At 47.5% G+C, this 25,821-nt stretch overlaps 14 non-coding genes and 2 pseudogenes across 14 annotated transcripts; all 16 read right to left on the bottom strand.

Moving 5' to 3' along the window:
• Positions 1-560: 560 nt before the first annotated feature.
• Positions 561-751, bottom strand: LOC141196081 (U2 spliceosomal RNA). The gene has a single exon (XR_012268647.1). It is a non-coding gene; the product is annotated as a U2 spliceosomal RNA (small nuclear RNA).
• A 1,123-nt stretch (positions 752-1,874) lies between these two features.
• LOC141194569 (U2 spliceosomal RNA) lies at positions 1,875-2,065 on the bottom strand. Its single transcript, XR_012267191.1, has one exon. It is a non-coding gene; the product is annotated as a U2 spliceosomal RNA (small nuclear RNA).
• A 1,124-nt stretch (positions 2,066-3,189) lies between these two features.
• LOC141196058 (U2 spliceosomal RNA) lies at positions 3,190-3,380 on the bottom strand. Its single transcript, XR_012268625.1, has one exon. It is a non-coding gene; the product is annotated as a U2 spliceosomal RNA (small nuclear RNA).
• Positions 3,381-4,504: 1,124 nt separating this feature from the next.
• Positions 4,505-4,694, bottom strand: LOC141196192 (U2 spliceosomal RNA). Its single transcript, XR_012268756.1, has one exon. It is a non-coding gene; the product is annotated as a U2 spliceosomal RNA (small nuclear RNA).
• Positions 4,695-5,821: 1,127 nt separating this feature from the next.
• LOC141196190 (U2 spliceosomal RNA) lies at positions 5,822-6,011 on the bottom strand. The gene has a single exon (XR_012268754.1). It is a non-coding gene; the product is annotated as a U2 spliceosomal RNA (small nuclear RNA).
• A 1,122-nt stretch (positions 6,012-7,133) lies between these two features.
• Positions 7,134-7,324, bottom strand: LOC141194568 (U2 spliceosomal RNA). Its single transcript, XR_012267190.1, has one exon. It is a non-coding gene; the product is annotated as a U2 spliceosomal RNA (small nuclear RNA).
• A 1,122-nt stretch (positions 7,325-8,446) lies between these two features.
• LOC141194567 (U2 spliceosomal RNA) lies at positions 8,447-8,637 on the bottom strand. The gene has a single exon (XR_012267189.1). It is a non-coding gene; the product is annotated as a U2 spliceosomal RNA (small nuclear RNA).
• Positions 8,638-9,758: 1,121 nt separating this feature from the next.
• Positions 9,759-9,949, bottom strand: LOC141194566 (U2 spliceosomal RNA). The gene has a single exon (XR_012267188.1). It is a non-coding gene; the product is annotated as a U2 spliceosomal RNA (small nuclear RNA).
• Positions 9,950-11,068: 1,119 nt separating this feature from the next.
• LOC141194565 (U2 spliceosomal RNA) lies at positions 11,069-11,259 on the bottom strand. The gene has a single exon (XR_012267187.1). It is a non-coding gene; the product is annotated as a U2 spliceosomal RNA (small nuclear RNA).
• Positions 11,260-12,380: 1,121 nt separating this feature from the next.
• LOC141196396 (U2 spliceosomal RNA) lies at positions 12,381-12,581 on the bottom strand (annotated as a pseudogene).
• A 5,544-nt stretch (positions 12,582-18,125) lies between these two features.
• On the bottom strand, positions 18,126-18,223 carry LOC141196419 (U2 spliceosomal RNA; annotated as a pseudogene).
• A 1,121-nt stretch (positions 18,224-19,344) lies between these two features.
• On the bottom strand, positions 19,345-19,535 carry LOC141194564 (U2 spliceosomal RNA). Its single transcript, XR_012267186.1, has one exon. It is a non-coding gene; the product is annotated as a U2 spliceosomal RNA (small nuclear RNA).
• Positions 19,536-20,656: 1,121 nt separating this feature from the next.
• Positions 20,657-20,847, bottom strand: LOC141194563 (U2 spliceosomal RNA). The gene has a single exon (XR_012267185.1). It is a non-coding gene; the product is annotated as a U2 spliceosomal RNA (small nuclear RNA).
• A 1,121-nt stretch (positions 20,848-21,968) lies between these two features.
• On the bottom strand, positions 21,969-22,159 carry LOC141195793 (U2 spliceosomal RNA). The gene has a single exon (XR_012268370.1). It is a non-coding gene; the product is annotated as a U2 spliceosomal RNA (small nuclear RNA).
• A 1,120-nt stretch (positions 22,160-23,279) lies between these two features.
• Positions 23,280-23,470, bottom strand: LOC141194562 (U2 spliceosomal RNA). Its single transcript, XR_012267184.1, has one exon. It is a non-coding gene; the product is annotated as a U2 spliceosomal RNA (small nuclear RNA).
• A 1,122-nt stretch (positions 23,471-24,592) lies between these two features.
• On the bottom strand, positions 24,593-24,783 carry LOC141194561 (U2 spliceosomal RNA). The gene has a single exon (XR_012267183.1). It is a non-coding gene; the product is annotated as a U2 spliceosomal RNA (small nuclear RNA).
• Positions 24,784-25,821: the final 1,038 nt, after the last annotated feature.

Raw genomic sequence — 25,821 nt, 5'->3', positions numbered from 1 at the left:
GTTTCTCTTTTATAGTCTGCAGGCATTAAATGAAAGAAGTCAGTGTTCCAGCAGAGGGAGACAACGTTTCAGAAAAGGCATTGTAGCAAACCAAAAAAGAAATTTTAAGCGCAGCAGAGTAACCGGCTCACATACCTGTTAGCTCAGGTGAGTTTAAAAGGCTGCTGTTGATAACAAGGGCATTTGCTAAATAGATGGTGTGTGTGCAACAATATACTGAAAGGTCAATTATATTGTGCAGCTTATCTCACCACCTGTAGTTATTTAGGTGAAAGCTCCAAAATGCTTGCCTAATATGTCTGTTTATCCAAAAGGAAGTATAGAGGGAGAGCTAGATAGATAGCATTGCATTACATTACATTACATGGCAATGCAATGCACAGTTGCTGAAGTTGAACCAAAATGAGCTTGTCATCTGGCTTCTGCAACTTTTAACATGAAAAATCCAATGAGGAGAAGAAAAGCAAAGCCAAAGAGTCCATCCCAAAATCCGACAAACAAGCAAAATGAACAAAAGGCATTGAATTCAATTCTTTCTGATTTTAGAAACTGCATTAAAGAAGGGGTGCAGCGGTCCTGGAGATACTGCAATACCAGGTCAATGCGTGGAGTGGACAGAGCAAGCTCTTTTTCCATCTCCCTGTTCTAAAAATCCATTTAATATATGGTCCCCAGATAGGGGACGTATCAGATATTAAACTGATAAGAACAGATACTACACTTGATCTTAGCCAAAAGGCCGAGAAGCGATAACCAGAATTGGTTTCCGACTACGGTGCCACCCAAGGATTCTGAAAAGTCCATTTGTGGAGATGGCCACCTGGACTCCCGTTAAGAAGACATGCTGTCAACCTCTAGATCCCTCACATGCCTGCACTTTTCGGCTTGCTGCTGCTGCAATCCACGCGTTTTAGATCTGCATAACTCCACCTCTTTTAGCACAGTACCCTCAACCCCCGGCTGTTCCCACCCGCCTCAACACCGTTGGAAGGGAGGAGAACCAATTAAGGCGGGGGGGGGGGGGTGGAACGAGCAGCTGTCTACCCTTAGCAGGAGGGTTGCTGATTAATTACCTCTCCTGCTGCTGCTGCTGCTGGCTGTCCAGCAGCAGACTGAAGGTGGCTGCTGCTGTGCGCAGGTATATAAAGGCTCAGAGCCTATTATGACACGCGCAGCCAGCGTTCCATTGCCACATTCCGTCTACTGCAGGCGGGATACCTGGATGGCTGAATGTCACTGAGAAGCTCACAGAGACCGCCATAAGCAACAGTTTAAAAGAATGCCACAGACTAATCAACCAAACTTTTTGGGTTGGTTTCTCTTTTATAGTCTGCAGGCATTAAATGAAAGAAGTCAGTGTTCCAGCAGAGGGAGACAACGTTTCAGAAAAGGCATTGTAGCAAACCAAAAAAGAAATTTTAAGCGCAGCAGAGTAACCAGCTCACATACCTGTTAGCTCAGGTGAGTTTAAAAGGCTGCTGTTGATAACAAGGGCATTTGCTAAATAGATGGTGTGTGTGCAACAATATACTGAAAGGTCAATTATATTGTGCAGCTTATCTCACCACCTGTAGTTATTTAGGTGAAAGCTCCAAAATGCTTGCCTAATATGTCTGTTTATCCAAAAGGAAGTATAGAGGGAGAGCTAGATAGATAGCATTGCATTACATTACATTACATGGCAATGCAATGCACAGTTGCTGAAGTTGAACCAAAATGAGCTTGTCATCTGGCTTCTGCAACTTTTAACATGAAAAATCCAATGAGGAGAAGAAAAGCAAAGCCAAAGAGTCCATCCCAAAATCCGACAAACAAGCAAAATGAACAAAAAGCATTGAATTCAATTCTTTCTGATTTTAGAAACTGCATTAAAGAAGGGGTGCACCGGTCCTGGAGATACTGCAATACCAGGTCAATGCGTGGAGTGGACAGAGCAAGCTCTTTTTCCATCTCCCTGTTCTAAAAATCCATTTAATATATGGTCCCCAGATAGGGGACGTATCAGATATTAAACTGATAAGAACAGATACTACACTTGATCTTAGCCAAAAGGCCGAGAAGCGATAACCAGAATTGGTTTCCGACTACGGTGCCACCCAAGGATTCTGAAAAGTCCATTTGTGGAGATGGCCACCTGGACTCCCGTTAAGAAGACATGCTGTCAACCTCTAGATCCCTCACATGCCTGCACTTTTCGGCTTGCTGCTGCTGCAATCCACGCGTTTTAGATCTGCATAACTCCACCTCTTTTAGCACAGTACCCTCAACCCCCGGCTGTTCCCACCCGCCTCAACACCGTTGGAAGGGAGGAGAACCAATTAAGGCGGGGGGGGGGGGGGTGGAACGAGCAGCTGTCTACCCTTAGCAGGAGGGTTGCTGATTAATTACCTCTCCTGCTGCTGCTGCTCCTGGCTGTCCAGCAGCAGACTGAAGGTGGCTGCTGCTGTGCGCAGGTATATAAAGGCTCAGAGCCTATTATGACACGCGCAGCCAGCGTTCCATTGCCACATTCCGTCTACTGCAGGCGGGATACCTGGATGGCTGAATGTCACTGAGAAGCTCACAGAGACCGCCATAAGCAACAGTTTAAAAGAATGCCACAGACTAATCAACCAAACTTTTTGGGTTGGTTTCTCTTTTATAGTCTGCAGGCATTAAATGAAAGAAGTCAGTGTTCCAGCAGAGGGAGACAACGTTTCAGAAAAGGCATTGTAGCAAACCAAAAAAGAAATTTTAAGCGCAGCAGAGTAACCAGCTCACATACCTGTTAGCTCAGGTGAGTTTAAAAGGCTGCTGTTGATAACAAGGGCATTTGCTAAATAGATGGTGTGTGTGCAACAATATACTGAAAGGTCAATTATATTGTGCAGCTTATCTCACCACCTGTAGTTATTTAGGTGAAAGCTCCAAAATGCTTGCCTAATATGTCTGTTTATCCAAAAGGAAGTATAGAGGGAGAGCTAGATAGATAGCATTGCATTACATTACATTACATGGCAATGCAATGCACAGTTGCTGAAGTTGAACCAAAATGAGCTTGTCATCTGGCTTCTGCAACTTTTAACATGAAAAATCCAATGAGGAGAAGAAAAGCAAAGCCAAAGAGTCCATCCCAAAATCCGACAAACAAGCAAAATGAACAAAAAGCATTGAATTCAATTCTTTCTGATTTTAGAAACTGCATTAAAGAAGGGGTGCACCGGTCCTGGAGATACTGCAATATCAGGTCAATGCGTGGAGTGGACAGAGCAAGCTCTTTTTCCATCTCCCTGTTCTAAAAATCCATTTAATATATGGTCCCCAGATAGGGGACGTATCAGATATTAAACTGATAAGAACAGATACTACACTTGATCTTAGCCAAAAGGCCGAGAAGCGATAACCAGAATTGGTTTCCGACTACGGTGCCACCCAAGGATTCTGAAAAGTCCATTTGTGGAGATGGCCACCTGGACTCCCGTTAAGAAGACATGCTGTCAACCTCTAGATCCCTCACATGCCTGCACTTTTCGGCTTGCTGCTGCTGCAATCCACGCGTTTTAGATCTGCATAACTCCACCTCTTTTAGCACAGTACCCTCAACCCCCGGCTGTTCCCACCCGCCTCAACACCGTTGGAAGGGAGGAGAACCAATTAAGGCGGGGGGGGGGGGGGTGGAACGAGCAGCTGTCTACCCTTAGCAGGAGGGTTGCTGATTTATTACCTCTCCTGCTGCTGCTGCTGCTGGCTGTCCAGCAGCAGACTGAAGGTGGCTGCTGCTGTGCGCAGGTATATAAAGGCTCAGAGCCTATTATGACACGCGCAGCCAGCGTTCCATTGCCACATTCCGTCTACTGCAGGCGGGATACCTGGATGGCTGAATGTCACTGAGAAGCTCACAGAGACCGCCATAAGCAACAGTTTAAAAGAATGCCACAGACTAATCAACCAAACTTTTTGGGTTGGTTTCTCTTTTATAGTCTGCAGGCATTAAATGAAAGAAGTCAGTGTTCCAGCAGAGGGAGACAACGTTTCAGAAAAGGCATTGTAGCAAACCAAAAAAGAAATTTTAAGCGCAGCAGAGTAACCAGCTCACATACCTGTTAGCTCAGGTGAGTTTAAAAGGCTGCTGTTGATAACAAGGGCATTTGCTAAATAGATGGTGTGTGTGCAACAATATACTGAAAGGTCAATTATATTGTGCAGCTTATCTCACCACCTGTAGTTATTTAGGTGAAAGCTCCAAAATGCTTGCCTAATATGTCTGTTTATCCAAAAGGAAGTATAGAGGGAGAGCTAGATAGATAGCATTGCATTACATTACATTACATGGCAATGCAATGCACAGTTGCTGAAGTTGAACCAAAATGAGCTTGTCATCTGGCTTCTGCAACTTTTAACATGAAAAATCCAATGAGGAGAAGAAAAGCAAAGCCAAAGAGTCCATCCCAAAATCCGACAAACAAGCAAAATGAACAAAAAGCATTGAATTCAATTCTTTCTGATTTTAGAAACTGCATTAAAGAAGGGGTGCACCGGTCCTGGAGATACTGCAATACCAGGTCAATGCGTGGAGTGGACAGAGCAAGCTCTTTTTCCATCTCCCTGTTCTAAAAGCCATTTAATATATGGTCCCCAGATAGGGGACGTATCAGATATTAAACTGATAAGAACAGATACTACACTTGATCTTAGCCAAAAGGCCGAGAAGCGATAACCAGAATTGGTTTCCGACTACGGTGCCACCCAAGGATTCTGAAAAGTCCATTTGTGGAGATGGCCACCTGGACTCCCGTTAAGAAGACATGCTGTCAACCTCTAGATCCCTCACATGCCTGCACTTTTCGGCTTGCTGCTGCTGCAATCCACGCGTTTTAGATCTGCATAACTCCACCTCTTTTAGCACAGTACCCTCAACCCCCGGCTGTTCCCACCCGCCTCAACACCGTTGGAAGGGAGGAGAACCAATTAAGGCGGGGGGGGGGGGGGGGGTGGAACGAGCAGCTGTCTACCCTTAGCAGGAGGGTTGCTGATTTATTACCTCTCCTGCTGCTGCTGCTGCTGGCTGTCCAGCAGCAGACTGAAGGTGGCTGCTGCTGTGCGCAGGTATATAAAGGCTCAGAGCCTATTATGACACGCGCAGCCAGCGTTCCATTGCCACATTCCGTCTACTGCAGGCGGGATACCTGGATGGCTGAATGTCACTGAGAAGCTCACAGAGACCGCCATAAGCAACAGTTTAAAAGAATGCCACAGACTAATCAACCAAACTTTTTGGGTTGGTTTCTCTTTTATAGTCTGCAGGCATTAAATGAAAGAAGTCAGTGTTCCAGCAGAGGGAGACAACGTTTCAGAAAAGGCATTGTAGCAAACCAAAAAAGAAATTTTAAGCGCAGCAGAGTAACCAGCTCACATACCTGTTAGCTCAGGTGAGTTTAAAAGGCTGCTGTTGATAACAAGGGCATTTGCTAAATAGATGGTGTGTGTGCAACAATATACTGAAAGGTCAATTATATTGTGCAGCTTATCTCACCACCTGTAGTTATTTAGGTGAAAGCTCCAAAATGCTTGCCTAATATGTCTGTTTATCCAAAAGGAAGTATAGAGGGAGAGCTAGATAGATAGCATTGCATTACATTACATTACATGGCAATGCAATGCACAGTTGCTGAAGTTGAACCAAAATGAGCTTGTCATCTGGCTTCTGCAACTTTTAACATGAAAAATCCAATGAGGAGAAGAAAAGCAAAGCCAAAGAGTCCATCCCAAAATCCGACAAACAAGCAAAATGAACAAAAAGCATTGAATTCAATTCTTTCTGATTTTAGAAACTGCATTAAAGAAGGGGTGCACCGGTCCTGGAGATACTGCAATACCAGGTCAATGCGTGGAGTGGACAGAGCAAGCTCTTTTTCCATCTCCCTGTTCTAAAAGCCATTTAATATATGGTCCCCAGATAGGGGACGTATCAGATATTAAACTGATAAGAACAGATACTACACTTGATCTTAGCCAAAAGGCCGAGAAGCGATAACCAGAATTGGTTTCCGACTACGGTGCCACCCAAGGATTCTGAAAAGTCCATTTGTGGAGATGGCCACCTGGACTCCCGTTAGGAAGACATGCTGTCAACCTCTAGATCCCTCACATGCCTGCACTTTTCGGCTTGCTGCTGCTGCAATCCACGCGTTTTAGATCTGCATAACTCCACCTCTTTTAGCACAGTACCCTCAACCCCCGGCTGTTCCCACCCGCCTCAACACCGTTGGCAGGGAGGAGAACCAATTAAGGCGGGGGGGGGGGGTGGAACGAGCAGCTGTCTACCCTTAGCAGGAGGGTTGCTGATTTATTACCTCTCCTGCTGCTGCTGCTGCTGGCTGTCCAGCAGCAGACTGAAGGTGGCTGCTGCTGTGCGCAGGTATATAAAGGCTCAGAGCCTATTATGACACGCGCAGCCAGCGTTCCATTGCCACATTCCGTCTACTGCAGGCGGGATACCTGGATGGCTGAATGTCACTGAGAAGCTCACAGAGACCGCCATAAGCAACAGTTTAAAAGAATGCCACAGACTAATCAACCAAACTTTTTGGGTTGGTTTCTCTTTTATAGTCTGCAGGCATTAAATGAAAGAAGTCAGTGTTCCAGCAGAGGGAGACAACGTTTCAGAAAAGGCATTGTAGCAAACCAAAAAAGAAATTTTAAGCGCAGCAGAGTAACCAGCTCACATACCTGTTAGCTCAGGTGAGTTTAAAAGGCTGCTGTTGATAACAAGGGCATTTGCTAAATAGATGGTGTGTGTGCAACAATATACTGAAAGGTCAATTATATTGTGCAGCTTATCTCACCACCTGTAGTTATTTAGGTGAAAGCTCCAAAATGCTTGCCTAATATGTCTGTTTATCCAAAAGGAAGTATAGAGGGAGAGCTAGATAGATAGCATTGCATTACATTACATTACATGGCAATGCAATGCACAGTTGCTGAAGTTGAACCAAAATGAGCTTGTCATCTGGCTTCTGCAACTTTTAACATGAAAAATCCAATGAGGAGAAGAAAAGCAAAGCCAAAGAGTCCATCCCAAAATCCGACAAACAAGCAAAATGAACAAAAAGCATTGAATTCAATTCTTTCTGATTTTAGAAACTGCATTAAAGAAGGGGTGCACCGGTCCTGGAGATACTGCAATACCAGGTCAATGCGTGGAGTGGACAGAGCAAGCTCTTTTTCCATCTCCCTGTTCTAAAAATCCATTTAATATATGGTCCCCAGATAGGGGACGTATCAGATATTAAACTGATAAGAACAGATACTACACTTGATCTTAGCCAAAAGGCCGAGAAGCGATAACCAGAATTGGTTTCCGACTACGGTGCCACCCAAGGATTCTGAAAAGTCCATTTGTGGAGATGGCCACCTGGACTCCCGTTAAGAAGACATGCTGTCAACCTCTAGATCCCTCACATGCCTGCACTTTTCGGCTTGCTGCTGCTGCAATCCACGCGTTTTAGATCTGCATAACTCCACCTCTTTTAGCACAGTACCCTCAACCCCCGGCTGTTCCCACCCGCCTCAACACCGTTGGAAGGGAGGAGAACCAATTAAGGCGGGGGGGGGGGGTGGAACGAGCAGCTGTCTACCCTTAGCAGGAGGGTTGCTGATTACTTACCTCTCCTGCTGCTGCTGCTGCTGGCTGTCCAGCAGCAGACTGAAGGTGGCTGCTGCTGTGCGCAGGTATATAAAGGCTCAGAGCCTATTATGACACGCGCAGCCAGCGTTCCATTGCCACATTCCGTCTACTGCAGGCGGGATACCTGGATGGCTGAATGTCACTGAGAAGCTCACAGAGACCGCCATAAGCAACAGTTTAAAAGAATGCCACAGACTAATCAACCAAACTTTTTGGGTTGGTTTCTCTTTTATAGTCTGCAGGCATTAAATGAAAGAAGTCAGTGTTCCAGCAGAGGGAGACAACGTTTCAGAAAAGGCATTGTAGCAAACCAAAAAAGAAATTTTAAGCGCAGCAGAGTAACCAGCTCACATACCTGTTAGCTCAGGTGAGTTTAAAAGGCTGCTGTTGATAACAAGGGCATTTGCTAAATAGATGGTGTGTGTGCAACAATATACTGAAAGGTCAATTATATTGTGCAGCTTATCTCACCACCTGTAGTTATTTAGGTGAAAGCTCCAAAATGCTTGCCTAATATGTCTGTTTATCCAAAAGGAAGTATAGAGGGAGAGCTAGATAGATAGCATTGCATTACATTACATTACATGGCAATGCAATGCACAGTTGCTGAAGTTGAACCAAAATGAGCTTGTCATCTGGCTTCTGCAACTTTTAACATGAAAAATCCAATGAGGAGAAGAAAAGCAAAGCCAAAGAGTCCATCCCAAAATCCGACAAACAAGCAAAATGAACAAAAAGCATTGAATTCAATTCTTTCTGATTTTAGAAACTGCATTAAAGAAGGGGTGCACCGGTCCTGGAGATACTGCAATACCAGGTCAATGCGTGGAGTGGACAGAGCAAGCTCTTTTTCCATCTCCCTGTTCTAAAAATCCATTTAATATATGGTCCCCAGATAGGGGACGTATCAGATATTAAACTGATAAGAACAGATACTACACTTGATCTTAGCCAAAAGGCCGAGAAGCGATAACCAGAATTGGTTTCCGACTACGGTGCCACCCAAGGATTCTGAAAAGTCCATTTGTGGAGATGGCCACCTGGACTCCCGTTAAGAAGACATGCTGTCAACCTCTAGATCCCTCACATGCCTGCACTTTTCGGCTTGCTGCTGCTGCAATCCACGCGTTTTAGATCTGCATAACTCCACCTCTTTTAGCACAGTACCCTCAACCCCCGGCTGTTCCCACCCGCCTCAACACCGTTGGAAGGGAGGAGAACCAATTAAGGCGGGGGGGGGGGTGGAACGAGCAGCTGTCTACCCTTAGCAGGAGGGTTGCTGATTAATTACCTCTCCTGCTGCTGCTGCTGCTGGCTGTCCAGCAGCAGACTGAAGGTGGCTGCTGCTGTGCGCAGGTATATAAAGGCTCAGAGCCTATTATGACACGCGCAGCCAGCGTTCCATTGCCACATTCCGTCTACTGCAGGCGGGATACCTGGATGGCTGAATGTCACTGAGAAGCTCACAGAGACCGCCATAAGCAACAGTTTAAAAGAATGCCACAGACTAATCAACCAAACTTTTTGGGTTGGTTTCTCTTTTATAGTCTGCAGGCATTAAATGAAAGAAGTCAGTGTTCCAGCAGAGGGAGACAACGTTTCAGAAAAGGCATTGTAGCAAACCAAAAAAGAAATTTTAAGCGCAGCAGAGTAACCAGCTCACATACCTGTTAGCTCAGGTGAGTTTAAAAGGCTGCTGTTGATAACAAGGGCATTTGCTAAATAGATGGTGTGTGTGCAACAATATACTGAAAGGTCAATTATATTGTGCAGCTTATCTCACCACCTGTAGTTATTTAGGTGAAAGCTCCTAAATGCTTGCCTAATATGTCTGTTTATCCAAAAGGAAGTATAGAGGGAGAGCTAGATAGATAGCATTGCATTACATTACATTACATGGCAATGCAATGCACAGTTGCTGAAGTTGAACCAAAATGAGCTTGTCATCTGGCTTCTGCAACTTTTAGCATGAAAAATCCAATGAGGAGAAGAAAAGCAAAGCCAAAGAGTCCATCCCAAAATCCGACAAACAAGCAAAATGAACAAAAAGCATTGAATTCAATTCTTTCTGATTTTAGAAACTGCATTAAAGAAGGGGTGCACCGGTCCTGGAGATACTGCAATACCAGGTCAATGCGTGGAGTGGACAGAGCAAGCTCTTTTTCCATCTCCCTGTTCTAAAAATCCATTTAATATATGGTCCCCAGATAGGGGACGTATCAGATATTAAACTGATAAGAACAGATACTACACTTGATCTTAGCCAAAAGGCCGAGAAGCGATAACCAGAATTGGTTTCCGACTACGGTGCCACCCAAGGATTCTGAAAAGTCCATTTGTGGAGATGGCCACCTGGACTCCCGTTAAGAAGACATGCTGTCAACCTCTAGATCCCTCACATGCCTGCACTTTTCGTCTTGCTGCTGCTGCAATCAACGCGTTTTAGATCTGCATAACTCCACCTCTTTTAGCACAGTACCCTCAACCCCCGGCTGTTCCCACCCGCCTCAACACCGTTGGAAGGGAGGAGTACCAATTAAGGCGGGGGGGGGTGGAACGAGCAGCTGTCTACCCTTAGCAGGAGGGTTGCTGATTAATTACCTCTCCTGCTGCTGCTGCTGCTGGCTGTCCAGCAGCAGACTGAAGGTGGCTGCTGCTGTGCACAGGTATATAAAGGCTCAGAGCCTATTATGACACGCGCAGCCAGCGTTCCATTGCCACATTCCGTCTACTGCAGGCGGGATACCTGGATGGCTGAATGTCACTGAGAAGCTCACAGAGACCGCCATAAGCAACAGTTTAAAAGAATGCCACAGACTAATCAACCAAACTTTTTGGGTTGGTTTCTCTTTTATAGTCTGCAGGCATTAAATGAAAGAAGTCAGTGTTCCAGCAGAGGGAGACAACGTTTCAGAAAAGGCATTGTAGCAAACCAAAAAAGAAATTTTAAGCGCAGCAGAGTAACCAGCTCACATACCTGTTAGCTCAGGTGAGTTTAAAAGGCTGCTGTTGATAACAAGGGCATTTGCTAAATAGATGGTGTGTGTGCAACAATATACTGAAAGGTCAATTATATTGTGCAGCTTATCTCACCACCTGTAGTTATTTAGGTGAAAGCTCCAAAATGCTTGCCTAATATGTCTGTTTATCCAAAAGGAAGTATAGAGGGAGAGCTAGATAGATAGCATTGCATTACATTACATTACATGGCAATGCAATGCACAGTTGCTGAAGTTGAACCAAAATGAGCTTGTCATCTGGCTTCTGCAACTTTTAACATGAAAAATCCAATGAGGAGAAGAAAAGCAAAGCCAAAGAGTCCATCCCAAAATCCAACAAACAAGCAAAATGAACAAAAAGCATTGAATTCAATTCTTTCTGATTTTAGAAACTGCATTAAAGAAGGGGTGCACCGGTCCTGGAGATACTGCAATACCAGGTCAATGCGTGGAGTGGACAGAGCAAGCTCTTTTTCCATCTCCCTGTTCTAAAAATCCATTTAATATATGGTCCCCAGATAGGGGACGTATCAGATATTAAACTGATAAGAACAGATACTACACTTGATCTTAGCCAAAAGGCCGAGAAGCGATAACCAGAATTGGTTTCCGACTACGGTGCCACCCAAGGATTCTGAAAAGTCCATTTGTGGAGATGGCCACCTGGACTCCCGTTAAGAAGACATGCTGTCAACCTCTAGATCCCTCACATGCCTGCACTTTTCGGCTTGCTGCTGCTGCAATCCACGCGTTTTAGATCTGCATAACTCCACCTCTTTTAGCACAGTACCCTCAACCCCCGGCTGTTCCCACCCGCCTCAACACCGTTGGAAGGGAGGAGAACCAATTAAGGCGGGGGGGGGGGTGGAACGAGCAGCTGTCTACCCTTAGCAGGAGGGTTGCTGATTAATTACCTCTCCTGCTGCTGCTGCTGCTGGCTGTCCAGCAGCAGACTGAAGGTGGCTGCTGCTGTGCGCAGGTATATAAAGGCTCAGAGCCTATTATGACACGCGCAGCCAGCGTTCCATTGCCACATTCCGTCTACTGCAGGCGGGATACCTGGATGGCTGAATGTCACTGAGAAGCTCACAGAGACCGCCATAAGCAACAGTTTAAAAGAATGACACAGACTAATCAACCAAACTTTTTGGGTTGGTTTCTCTTTTATAGTCTGCAGGCATTAAATGAAAGAAGTCAGTGTTCCAGCAGAGGGAGACAACGTTTCAGAAAAGGCATTGTAGCAAACCAAAAAAGAAATTTTAAGCGCAGCAGAGTAACCAGCTCACATACCTGTTAGCTCAGGTGAGTTTAAAAGGCTGCTGTTGATAACAAGGGCATTTGCTAAATAGATGGTGTGTGTGCAACAATATACTGAAAGGTCAATTATATTGTGCAGCTTATCTCACCACCTGTAGTTATTTAGGTGAAAGCTCCAAAATGCTTGCCTAATATGTCTGTTTATCCAAAAGGAAGTATAGAGGGAGAGCTAGATAGATAGCATTGCATTACATTACATTACATGGCAATGCAATGCACAGTTGCTGCAGTTGAACCAAAATGAGCTTGTCATCTGGCTTCTGCAACTTTTAACATGAAAAATCCAATGAGGAGAAGAAAAGCAAAGCCAAAGAGTCCATCCCAAAATCCAACAAACAAGCAAAATGAACAAAAAGCATTGAATTCAATTCTTTCTGATTTTAGAAACTGCATTAAAGAAGGGGTGCACCGGTCCTGGAGATACTGCAATACCAGGTCAATGCGTGGAGTGGACAGAGCAAGCTCTTTTTCCATCTCCCTGTTCTAAAAATCCATTTAATATATGTTCCCCAGATAGGGGACGTATCAGATATTAAACTGATAAGAACAGAATTTTTTTTTTTTTATTGAATATATCTTTTATTAGCACAAAAAAATAAGTTAACAGACAGTGTACAGTGCCGCAGCCCAGTACACACAGAATTCTACATCATATTTACATAGCATGAGGATACGACGCACTAACTAGACACATCACACCCCTATGCTACACAAAACACTCAATCTGAAAGAAAAAGCATGTCAATCAATACAGTACGACGAACCGTGAAAAGGGATGGGGATTGGGAAAAAGGGGATGGGGAGGGGAAAATCACAGGCCCGAAGCTTTATTGAAAGACAAGACACATAAGGGGAGAGGGGGAGGAGGGGTTTAGTCCTCATCCTCGTCCTCCGTACTGTCCACGATGGAATAGTCTCTGAGCAGGCTGTGGATCAGCCTGCGGCAGTCCTGGATGGACATCCTCTCCCTCCTCAAGATGAGCCGGTTCCTGGCGACCCAAACGGCATCCTTGAAGCAGTTCATAAGGCGCCAAGCCTCCTGGATGGCTCCGACGGTATGAACCCCAGGGAAGAGTCCGTAAAACACAGAATGGTGCGATAGGCTCGCCCTGGGGACAGAGTTCCTCAGGTCGTCCTCAAGGGCAGTCAACAGGCGCTGTGCAAATCCGCAGTCCCAAAAAGTGTGCAAAGATGTTTCCTCCACGAAGGGGCATCTTTGGCAGTACCGGGTCTTGCACAGGTTCCGGGCATGCATGAATGACCGGACGGGCAGTCCGCCCTGAATCGCCATCCACGACAAGTCCTTGTGCCCGTTGGTCAGCCTGTCAGACGACACATTTGTCCACACAGTCTCCAGCGTGTCCTGGTGAAGTCCTGTGATGTTCTCCACGTCATCCTTGGCTCTGATGAGCTTGTGGATAGTTTTGGGCTTCCACAAGTCGGGCTTGAGTCCCTCCAGTTGATGTTCCCCCACAAATCGAACGACGTCTCCGTAGAACCATGGCGTCGTCCAGTTGTAGGGGAAGGAGCTGTCCCACTTGTCCCAGCCGAGTCGCCTCCAAAGAGGAAGCAGGAAGAAGCGAGACATGGACCTGCCCGCGGAGCCATTCTTGACTTGCAAAGTCCGGCGGACACAATCACACACAAAAGAGGATCGCAGGAGGGTGGGGATATCTGGAACGCCCTTCCCACCCTTGCGAGGCTCCTTGTACATGACGGCCCGCCTGACTCTGTCCATCTTGGATCCCCAGACAAAGTGAAACACTGTCCTGGTAATGGCCCTGCACACAGTGACGTGTGGGGGCCAGGCCTGCGCCGTGTACTGCAAGACGGGCAGGACCTCATTACGCAGGACGAGTGCCTTACCCTCACAAGTGAGGTGTCTGAGGCTCCAGAGTCCGATCCGTTGCTTCACCTTGGCCAAGCGTTCTTGCCAGGACTTGAGGGCCGCTCCTTCCTTCCCGAACCAGACTCCCAGCACCTTGAGGAAATCCGGTTGAATGTTGAAGGGGAAGGGGGCGGAGGAGGCCGGCTGCCAATCCCCGAAGAGCATGGCTTCCGACTTCCTGCAGTTGACTTTGGCCCCTGAAGCCCGGCCGAACCTCTCACACGTCTGGACGAGGGCGTCGACTGAACCACGATCAGTGCAGAAGACGGTGACGTCGTCCATGTAGAGCGAGCACTTGACCTCGTGTCGTCCCGGACCCGGTGCGGTGATCCCTCTGATCTCTCCATTCTGCCGGATAGCCTCTGCGAAGAGTTCTATAACACAAACAAAAAGAAGAGGTGATAGAGGGCAGCCTTGTCTGACCCCAGAGAGGACAGGGAAGGGGTCAGTCTTCCAGCCGTTCACCAACACCGAGCTGTGGATATCAAAATACATCAGACGGACATACGAACAAAACATGTTACCCAAACCTAACCGGTGCAGAGCTCGGCCCATGAACTCGTGGGAAACCCGGTCGAAGGCCTTCTCCTGATCCAAGGAGACCAGGGCCGCGTGTGCGCGGCGGACCTTGATGTACTCGACCGTGTCCCGCACGAGAGCGAGGCTGTCTGCGATGCGACGTCCAGGGATGCCGCAGGTCTGGTCCGGGTGGATAATCCGTCCGATGACCGTCTTAAGTCGTGTCGCCATCGTCTTGGCCAGGATCTTGTAGTCCACGTTGAGCAGAGTGATGGGACGCCAATTCCTCAGGTCGCACCTCTCTCCCTTCCGCTTGTACAGGATCGTGACCATTCCTTCCCTCAAAGATGGAGGCATTCTACCCTCCACCACCATCTCCTCGTACAGGTCCAACAGGTCCGGACAGATGAGGTCTCCCAGCGCTACATAGAGCTCCGCTGGAAGACCATCACTGCCCGGGGTCCTGCCGGTCCTAAAGGATTTAGCGGCAGAGAGCAATTCGCCCACCATCAGAGGTTTGTCCAAGGCTGCCGTGCCTGCAGGATCAAGATGGTTAGTGATACCTGACAGGAACTTATCAGCAGCGTCGGGGTCGGTAGTCTTGTGGGAGTAGAGTTCGCTGTAGAAGTCGCTGACGACCCTCATCACGTCCTCCTTCCCACGTCGCATGTTTCCGCTCTCGTCTCGCAGCTCGTTCAGGGGCGTGTGACCGGCATGAAGTTTCCTGAAAAAGAATGAGTTACATTTCTCACCCTTCTCCAGATTCTCCACTTTGGAACGGAAGACGATTCGCTTGGACTCCTCCTCAAAGTGCCTTTTCAGGCTCTTCTTGGTCTCCTCCAGCTCCTCCCTCACGTCCCAGCCGCAGTGAAGAAGGTCCTGCAGCGACCGCAGCTCGCGCTGCAGCCCTCTGAAGTCCCTCCTCTTCTCACACGCCTGTTGTCGACCCTTGGCCTGAAAGAAACAGCGAAACTCAAGTTTAACATATTCCCACCAATCAGAGACTGTTTGGAAGCTACCCTTGTAGGACTGCCACATTGCGTAGGCTGCTCTCAGCTCCTCCACGACTTCATCCTGAGCCAGCAGAGCACAATTCAGCTTCCAGGAGCCGGGGCCGGACGGAAAACCGTCGCCGAGGACACCTTGTAAGTGAATGGCTCTGTGGTCGGAGAAGAAGCAGGGGACCATCGAGTGCCTACTCTGCCTGACTGCCCGAGAGGTGAACACAAAGTCAATCCTGGAGCGGAGTGAGCCATCGGGTCGGCTCCACGAATAGTTTGTGGAGCCTCTCCCCATGGAGCCCACCACGTCCTGAAGAGAGGCCTCGGTTACCATCTCGATGAGCAGCTTGGACGTGATGTCCAACTTGGCAGATGTGCCAGAACTACGACCATCCTCCTCGATGGGGCAGTTGAAATCCCCGGCCATCACTAAGGTCCTGGTGGTGGCAAGCTGAAGCCGCAGGGTCTGGAAAAGCTCCAAACGCTCATTCTTCAGTGGGGACGCATACACGTTGATGAACCTGACAGGTTCTCCCGCCCAGTTGCCATCTACAACAAGAGCCCTGCCGCAGATGAGCTCCTGGACGGACTCAAGCGTGAATGCGCCCCCCCTGATCAGAATTGCGACCCCCGCAGACTTGCAGTCACCCCCACCGGACCAGTAGGATGGACCGTGGGACCACTCCCTGGCCAGATGTTTGAAGGACCTAGAGGAGGGAAGGGAACATTCCTGCAACATATAAACATCACACAACTGGGAAGTAAGGAAGGCATAAATAGTCTGACGTCTGAACTTGTCCTTGATGCTCCTGACATTAATGGAAAATAAGTTAATATTAGCCATCATGTAGGGAAAAAAGAAAAAGTTAGCGCAGGCAATACACCTTAGTTACCACTCCGGTCGGGTGGTCCCTCGTCGGTGTTGACTGCTGGTGACGGGATCACCAGCAGGCCCTCTTCCTCCATCTGGTCAAGCAGCGCGGCCTCGATCTCGGCGACCACCAGTTCCTCCTCTTCTGGCTCGGCCACCAGGGTCTCAACCATGTGCTCCATCTCTTCTGGCTCAGGGAGGGTATCCTCCTTTTCGCCTATGAAATCCAGAATCTTCTTTTTGGAGGATTCAGTAGCAGGGCTGTCCTCCACCTTCCTCTTTCCCCGAGTTGGAACTGGGGAGACAAGAAGGGGAAAATCCTCCTCGGAATAGATAGCGGCAGGTGGAGGAAAGGTTAATTCCACCGCTACCATGGTCTGGGGAGGGAGAGTGGCTGCCGGGGCAGGGGAAAGGACACCTGCTGAGGAGTAGGGGAAGGAGGAAGAGGAAGTGGAATCCTCAGCAGGGGTGGCCGGGGTGGGGGGGGATTGGACAGGGGTGGCAGGGGGAGGGATCGAGAGAGGGGTGACAGAACTCTTACCCTCCTTTGACTTTTTCTTCTGCTTCGGAGCTGCTGGGACCGTCGCTGCGGCTTTGGCCACCGACTCCTTGACCGCTTTGGCCTTGGTCGTCTCGGCCTTGGCCGCTGGGGCCTTGGTCGTCGCGTCCTTGACCTTCACAGGCCTGGTCGTCGGGGCCTTGTCCTCCGGAGCAGGGGTCGTCGCAACCACCGATGCCCAGGATCTCTCACGCTTGGGGCAATCCTTGTACAGATGAGCCGCCAGCCCACACAGGTTGCAGGACGTCTTCTTCGGGCAGTCCTTCGAGCTGTGTCCCGTCACTCGACAAATCCTGCAGGCATCCTCCTTGCAGTTCTTCATCTCGTGGCCGTTCTTGCCGCATCTCCTGCAGTTCCGCGGCATGTCCGGGTAATAGATGAGGCCGTAGGAGTTGCCCAGGGAGAATGTCGGGGGCAGGTGCCGAAGTCCGTCTGAGTACGCCAGGTCCCTGTGAAGTCTAACGGTCACCGACCACTTACCTGTCCAGAAGCCGAGTCCATTCAGGATGTGAGAGGGTTCCTTCACAACCAAACAGAAGCGTCTCAGGAAGGTACAGATGTCTTGGCCTGGGGTGTGCGGGTTGCGCATGGAGACCGTGATCCTCCTTTCGTCCCTCTGGATAGGGCAGCTACCTGTAAAGGCAGAGAAAGAATTATCCGGTCCTTTTGCGCTTACCATTTCCCAGAACCTCCTGCAGGTGTTCACAGTGGCGAAGGTGACGAAGAAGATCCCCGTCAAGAAGGTCTGGATGCTGAGGGTGTCCGACCTGGAGAAGCCTCGATCCAGCAGCATCTTCTGGCAGAACACGTCCGAGGACATGTCCGGCACCCTCCCATCCACTTCCTTCAGCTTCAGGGCCACCGTCTGCCGCATCCATGGCTCCAGGGCTGGAGCTTCGTGGCGGGGCTTCTGGGGTCCCTTCTGCTGGCCATTCGTGGAGGCAGAGTCCTTGGGGTCAGAATCGGCTCCTGGCTGGGCCCTCCTGGCTGTCCCCGGCTCCAGGCTCTTCTTTTCGGCCTTCCTCGCAGCGCTTGCCATGGCTTTCCTCCTGCAGTTACTTCTTGGAGCTGGATCTGGAACTCTTCCCGGAATGGGTGGAGCTATGCAGATTCTTCTCCCGTCGTGTTCTGGACAAATTCCCCGAAAGGTCTTTGTCTCGATGATTTTCTTCCTCGAAGATTCCACAGGACAGCCCAATTCTTCTCCGAGTCTTCGTCTTCTTCTGGATTCTTTAGAGCTTCTTCCTCCCACCGATATCCGCCTTCCTTCTCCGATGTCAGCTGGGCTCCGAAGCTCTTCTCCTTCTGAGTTCGATCGCTCTCGTCAAGTGTAGATCGTAGCTCTTGTGTTCTTAAAAGAACAGATACTACACTTGATCTTAGCCAAAAGGCCGAGAAGCGATAACCAGAATTGGTTTCCGACTACGGTGCCACCCAAGGATTCTGAAAAGTCCATTTGTGGAGATGGCCACCTGGACTCCCGTTAAGAAGACATGCTGTCAACCTCTAGATCCCTCACATGCCTGCACTTTTCGGCTTGCTGCTGCTGCAATCCACGCGTTTTAGATCTGCATAACTCCACCTCTTTTAGCACAGTACCCTCAACCCCCGGCTGTTCCCACCCGCCTCAACACCGTTGGAAGGGAGGAGAACCAATTAAGGCGGTGGGGGGGGTGGAACGAGCAGCTGTCTACCCTTAGCAGGAGGGTTGCTGATTAATTACCTCTCCTGCTGCTGCTGCTGCTGGCTGTCCAGCAGCAGACTGAAGGTGGCTACTGCTGTGCGCAGGTATATAAAGGCTCAGAGCCTATTATGACACGCGCAGCCAGCGTTCCATTGCCACATTCCCTCTACTGCAGGCGGGATACCTGGATGGCTGAATGTCACTGAGAAGCTCACAGAGACCGCCATAAGCAACAGTTTAAAAGAATGCCACAGACTAATCAACCAAACTTTTTGGGTTGGTTTCTCTTTTATAGTCTGCAGGCATTAAATGAAAGAAGTCAGTGTTCCAGCAGAGGGAGACAACGTTTCAGAAAAGGCATTGTAGCAAACCAAAAAAGAAATTTTAAGCGCAGCAGAGTAACCAGCTCACATACCTGTTAGCTCAGGTGAGTTTAAAAGGCTGCTGTTGATAACAAGGGCATTTGCTAAATAGATGGTGTGTGTGCAACAATATACTGAAAGGTCAATTATATTGTGCAGCTTATCTCACCACCTGTAGTTATTTAGGTGAAAGCTCCAAAATGCTTGCCTAATATGTCTGTTTATCCAAAAGGAAGTATAGAGGGAGAGCTAGATAGATAGCATTGCATTACATTACATTACATGGCAATGCAATGCACAGTTGCTGAAGTTGAACCAAAATGAGCTTGTCATCTGGCTTCTGCAACTTTTAACATGAAAAATCCAATGAGGAGAAGAAAAGCAAAGCCAAAGAGTCCATCCCAAAATCCGACAAACAAGCAAAATGAACAAAAAGCATTGAATTCAATTCTTTCTGATTTTAGAAACTGCATTAAAGAAGGGGTGCACCGGTCCTGGAGATACTGCAATACCAGGTCAATGCGTGGAGTGGACAGAGCAAGCTCTTTTTCCATCTCCCTGTTCTAAAAATCCATTTAATATATGGTCCCCAGATAGGGGACGTATCAGATATTAAACTGATAAGAACAGATACTACACTTGATCTTAGCCAAAAGGCCGAGAAGCGATAACCAGAATTGGTTTCCGACTACGGTGCCACCCAAGGATTCTGAAAAGTCCATTTGTGGAGATGGCCACCTGGACTCCCGTTAAGAAGACATGCTGTCAACCTCTAGATCCCTCACATGCCTGCACTTTTCGGCTTGCTGCTGCTGCAATCCACGCGTTTTAGATCTGCATAACTCCACCTCTTTTAGCACAGTACCCTCAACCCCCGGCTGTTCCCACCCGCCTCAACACCGTTGGAAGGGAGGAGAACCAATTAAGGCGGGGGGGGGGGTGGAACGAGCAGCTGTCTACCCTTAGCAGGAGGGTTGCTGATTAATTACCTCTCCTGCTGCTGCTGCTGCTGGCTGTCCAGCAGCAGACTGAAGGTGGCTGCTGCTGTGCGCAGGTATATAAAGGCTCAGAGCCTATTATGACACGCGCAGCCAGCGTTCCATTGCCACATTCCGTCTACTGCAGGCGGGATACCTGGATGGCTGAATGTCACTGAGAAGCTCACAGAGACCGCCATAAGCAACAGTTTAAAAGAATGCCACAGACTAATCAACCAAACTTTTTGGGTTGGTTTCTCTTTTATAGTCTGCAGGCATTAAATGAAAGAAGTCAGTGTTCCAGCAGAGGGAGACAACGTTTCAGAAAAGGCATTGTAGCAAACCAAAAAAGAAATTTTAAGCGCAGCAGAGTAACCAGCTCACATACCTGTTAGCTCAGGTGAGTTTAAAAGGCTGCTGTTGATAACAAGGGCATTTGCTAAATAGATGGTGTGTGTGCAACAATATACTGAAAGGTCAATTATATTGTGCAGCTTATCTCACCACCTGTAGTTATTTAGGTGAAAGCTCCAAAATGCTTGCCTAATATGTCTGTTTATCCAAAAGGAAGTATAGAGGGAGAGCTAGATAGATAGCATTGCATTACATTACATTACATGGCAATGCAATGCACAGTTGCTGAAGTTGAACCAAAATGAGCTTGTCATCTGGCTTCTGCAACTTTTAACATGAAAAATCCAATGAGGAGAAGAAAAGCAAAGCCAAAGAGTCCATCCCAAAATCCGACAAACAAGCAAAATGAACAAAAAGCATTGAATTCAATTCTTTCTGATTTTAGAAACTGCATTAAAGAAGGGGTGCACCGGTCCTGGAGATACTGCAATACCAGGTCAATGCGTGGAGTGGACAGAGCAAGCTCTTTTTCCATCTCCCTGTTCTAAAAATCCATTTAATATATGGTCCCCAGATAGGGGACGTATCAGATATTAAACTGATAAGAACAGATACTACACTTGATCTTAGCCAAAAGGCCGAGAAGCGATAACCAGAATTGGTTTCCGACTACGGTGCCACCCAAGGATTCTGAAAAGTCCATTTGTGGAGATGGCCACCTGGACTCCCGTTAAGAAGACATGCTGTCAACCTCTAGATCCCTCACATGCCTGCACTTTTCGGCTTGCTGCTGCTGCAATCCACGCGTTTTAGATCTGCATAACTCCACCTCTTTTAGCACAGTACCCTCAACCCCCGGCTGTTCCCACCCGCCTCAACACCGTTGGAAGGGAGGAGAACCAATTAAGGCGGGGGGGGGGGTGGAACGAGCAGCTGTCTACCCTTAGCAGGAGGGTTGCTGATTAATTACCTCTCCTGCTGCTGCTGCTGCTGGCTGTCCAGCAGCAGACTGAAGGTGGCTGCTGCTGTGCGCAGGTATATAAAGGCTCAGAGCCTATTATGACACGCGCAGCCAGCGTTCCATTGCCACATTCCGTCTACTGCAGGCGGGATACCTGGATGGCTGAATTTCACTGAGAAGCTCACAGAGACCGCCATAAGCAACAGTTTAAAAGAATGCCACAGACTAATCAACCAAACTTTTTGGGTTGGTTTCTCTTTTATAGTCTGCAGGCATTAAATGAAAGAAGTCAGTGTTCCAGCAGAGGGAGACAACGTTTCAGAAAAGGCATTGTAGCAAACCAAAAAAGAAATTTTAAGCGCAGCAGAGTAACCAGCTCACATACCTGTTAGCTCAGGTGAGTTTAAAAGGCTGCTGTTGATAACAAGGGCATTTGCTAAATAGATGGTGTGTGTGCAACAATATACTGAAAGGTCAATTATATTGTGCAGCTTATCTCACCACCTGTAGTTATTTAGGTGAAAGCTCCAAAATGCTTGCCTAATATGTCTGTTTATCCAAAAGGAAGTATAGAGGGAGAGCTAGATAGATAGCATTGCATTACATTACATTACATGGCAATGCAATGCACAGTTGCTGAAGTTGAACCAAAATGAGCTTGTCATCTGGCTTCTGCAACTTTTAACATGAAAAATCCAATGAGGAGAAGAAAAGCAATGCCAAAGAGTCCATCCCAAAATCCGACAAACAAGCAAAATGAACAAAAAGCATTGAATTCAATTCTTTCTGATTTTAGAAACTGCATTAAAGAAGGGGTGCACCGGTCCTGGAGATACTGCAATACCAGGTCAATGCGTGGAGTGGACAGAGCAAGCTCTTTTTCCATCTCCCTGTTCTAAAAATCCATTTAATATATGGTCCCCAGATAGGGGACCTATCAGATATTAAACTGATAAGAACAGATACTACACTTGATCTTAGCCAAAAGGCCGAGAAGCGATAACCAGAATTGGTTTCCAACTACGGTGCCACCCAAGGATTCTGAAAAGTCCATTTGTGGAGATGGCCACCTGGACTCCCGTTAAGAAGACATGCTGTCAACCTCTAGATCCCTCACATGCCTGCACTTTTCGGCTTGCTGCTGCTGCAATCCACGCGTTTTAGATCTGCATAACTCCACCTCTTTTAGCACAGTACCCTCAACCCCCGGCTGTTCCCACCCGCCTCAACACCGTTGGAAGGGAGGAGAACCAATTAAGGCGGGGGGGGGGTGGAACGAGCAGCTGTCTACCCTTAGCAGGAGGGTTGCTGATTAATTACCTCTCCTGCTGCTGCTGCTGCTGGCTGTCCAGCAGCAGACTGAAGGTGGCTGCTGCTGTGCGCAGGTATATAAAGGCTCAGAGCCTATTATGACACGCGCAGCCAGCGTTCCATTGCCACATTCCGTCTACTGCAGGCGGGATACCTGGATGGCTGAATGTCACTGAGAAGCTCACAGAGACCGCCATAAGCAACAGTTTAAAAGAATGCCACAGACTAATCAACCAAACTTTTTGGGTTGGTTTCTCTTTTATAGTCTGCAGGCATTAAATGAAAGAAGTCAGTGTTCCAGCAGAGGGAGACAACGTTTCAGAAAAGGCATTGTAGCAAACCAAAAAAGAAATTTTAAGCGCAGCAGAGTAACCAGCTCACATACCTGTTAGCTCAGGTGAGTTTAAAAGGCTGCTGTTGATAACAAGGGCATTTGCTAAATAGATGGTGTGTGTGCAACAATATACTGAAAGGTCAATTATATTGTGCAGCTTATCTCACCACCTGTAGTTATTTAGGTGAAAGCTCCAAAATGCTTGCCTAATATGTCTGTTTATCCAAAAGGAAGTATAGAGGGAGAGCTAGATAGATAGCATTGCATTACATTACATTACATGGCAATGCAATGCACAGTTGCTGAAGTTGAACCAAAATGAGCTTGTCATCTGGCTTCTGCAACTTTTAACATGAAAAATCCAATGAGGAGAAGAAAAGCAAAGCCAAAGAGTCCATCCCAAAATCCGACAAACAAGCCAAATGAACAAAAAGCATTGAATTCAATTCTTTCTGATTTTAGAAACTGCATTAAAGAAGGGGTGCACCGGTCCTGGAGATACTGCAATACCAGGTCAATGCGTGGAGTGGACAGAGCAAGCTCTTTTTCCATCTCCCTGTTCTAAAAATCCATTTAATATATGGTCCCCAGATAGGGGACGTATCAGATATTAAACTGATAAGAACAGATACTACACTTGATCTTAGCCAAAAGGCCGAGAAGCGATAACCAGAATTGGTTTCCGACTACGGTGCCACCCAAGGATTCTGAAAAGTCCATTTGTGGAGATGGCCACCTGGACTCCCGTTAAGAAGACATGCTGTCAACCTCTAGATCCCTCACATGCCTGCACTTTTCGGCTTGCTGCTGCTGCAATCCACGCGTTTTAGATCTGCATAACTCCACCTCTTTTAGCACAGTACCCTCAACCCCCGGCTGTTCCCACCCGCCTCAACACCGTTGGAAGGGAGGAGAACCAATTAAGGCGGGGGGGGGGGGTGGAACGAGCAGCTGTCTACCCTTAGCAGGAGGGTTGCTGATTAATTACCTCTCCTGCTGCTGCTGCTGCTGGCTGTCCAGCAGCAGACTGAAGGTGGCTGCTGCTGTGCGCAGGTATATAAAGGCTCAGAGCCTATTATGACACGCGCAGCCAGCGTTCCATTGCCACATTCCGTCTACTGCAGGCGGGATACCTGGATGGCTGAATGTCACTGAGAAGCTCACAGAGACCGCCATAAGCAACAGTTTAAAAGAATGCCACAGACTAATCAACCAAACTTTTTGGGTTGGTTTCTCTTTTATAGTCTGCAGGCATTAAATGAAAGAAGTCAGTGTTCCAGCAGAGGGAGACAACGTTTCAGAAAAGGCATTGTAGCAAACCAAAAAAGAAATTTTAAGCGCAGCAGAGTAACCAGCTCACATACCTGTTAGCTCAGGTGAGTTTAAAAGGCTGCTGTTGATAACAAGGGCATTTGCTAAATAGATGGTGTGTGTGCAACAATATACTGAAAGGTCAATTATATTGTGCAGCTTATCTCACCACCTGTAGTTATTTAGGTGAAAGCTCCAAAATGCTTGCCTAATATGTCTGTTTATCCAAAAGGAAGTATAGAGGGAGAGCTAGATAGATAGCATTGCATTACATTACATTACATGGCAATGCAATGCACAGTTGCTGAAGTTGAACCAAAATGAGCTTGTCATCTGGCTTCTGCAACTTTTAACATGAAAAATCCAATGAGGAGAAGAAAAGCAAAGCCAAAGAGTCCATCCCAAAATCCGACAAACAAGCAAAATGAACAAAAAGCATTGAATTCAATTCTTTCTGATTTTAGAAACTGCATTAAAGAAGGGGTGCACCGGTCCTGGAGATACTGCAATACCAGGTCAATGCGTGGAGTGGACAGAGCAAGCTCTTTTTCCATCTCCCTGTTCTAAAAATCCATTTAATATATGGTCCCCAGATAGGGGACGTATCAGATATTAAACTGATAAGAACAGATACTACACTTGATCTTAGCCAAAAGGCCGAGAAGCGATAACCAGAATTGGTTTCCGACTACGGTGCCACCCAAGGATTCTGAAAAGTCCATTTGTGGAGATGGCCACCTGGACTCCCGTTAAGAAGACATGCTGTCAACCTCTAGATCCCTCACATGCCTGCACTTTTCGGCTTGCTGCTGCTGCAATCCACGCGTTTTAGATCTGCATAACTCCACCTCTTTTAGCACAGTACCCTCAACCCCCGGCTGTTCCCACCCGCCTCAACACCGTTGGAAGGGAGGAGAACCAATTAAGGCGGGGGGGGGGGGGTGGAACGAGCAGCTGTCTACCCTTAGCAGGAGGGTTGCTGATTAATTACCTCTCCTGCTGCTGCTGCTGCTGGCTGTCCAGCAGCAGACTGAAGGTGGCTGCTGCTGTGCGCAGGTATATAAAGGCTCAGAGCCTATTATGACACGTGCAGCCAGCGTTCCATTGCCACATTCCGTCTACTGCAGGCGGGATACCTGGATGGCTGAATGTCACTGAGAAGCTCACAGAGACCGCCATAAGCAACAGTTTAAAAGAATGCCACAGACTAATCAACCAAACTTTTTGGGTTGGTTTCTCTTTTATAGTCTGCAGGCATTAAATGAAAGAAGTCAGTGTTCCAGCAGAGGGAGACAACGTTTCAGAAAAGGCATTGTAGCAAACCAAAAAAGAAATTTTAAGCGCAGCAGAGTAACCAGCTCACATACCTGTTAGCTCAGGTGAGTTTAAAAGGCTGCTGTTGATAACAAGGGCATTTGCTAAATAGATGGTGTGTGTGCAACAATATACTGAAAGGTCAATTATATTGTGCAGCTTATCTCACCACCTGTAGTTATTTAGGTGAAAGCTCCAAAATGCTTGCCTAATATGTCTGTTTATCCAAAAGGAAGTATAGAGGGAGAGCTAGATAGATAGCATTGCATTACATTACATTACATGGCAATGCAATGCACAGTTGCTGAAGTTGAACCAAAATGAGCTTGTCATCTGGCTTCTGCAACTTTTAACATGAAAAATCCAATGAGGAGAAGAAAAGCAAAGCCAAAG

This window comes from Phyllobates terribilis, unplaced genomic scaffold (assembly GCF_046119375.1).
Source record: "Phyllobates terribilis strain yellow unplaced genomic scaffold, ASM4611937v1 Scaffold_74__1_contigs__length_7073193, whole genome shotgun sequence".
NCBI lineage: Eukaryota > Metazoa > Chordata > Amphibia > Anura > Dendrobatidae > Phyllobates > Phyllobates terribilis.
This window is presented reverse-complemented; position numbering and strand designations above follow the sequence as displayed.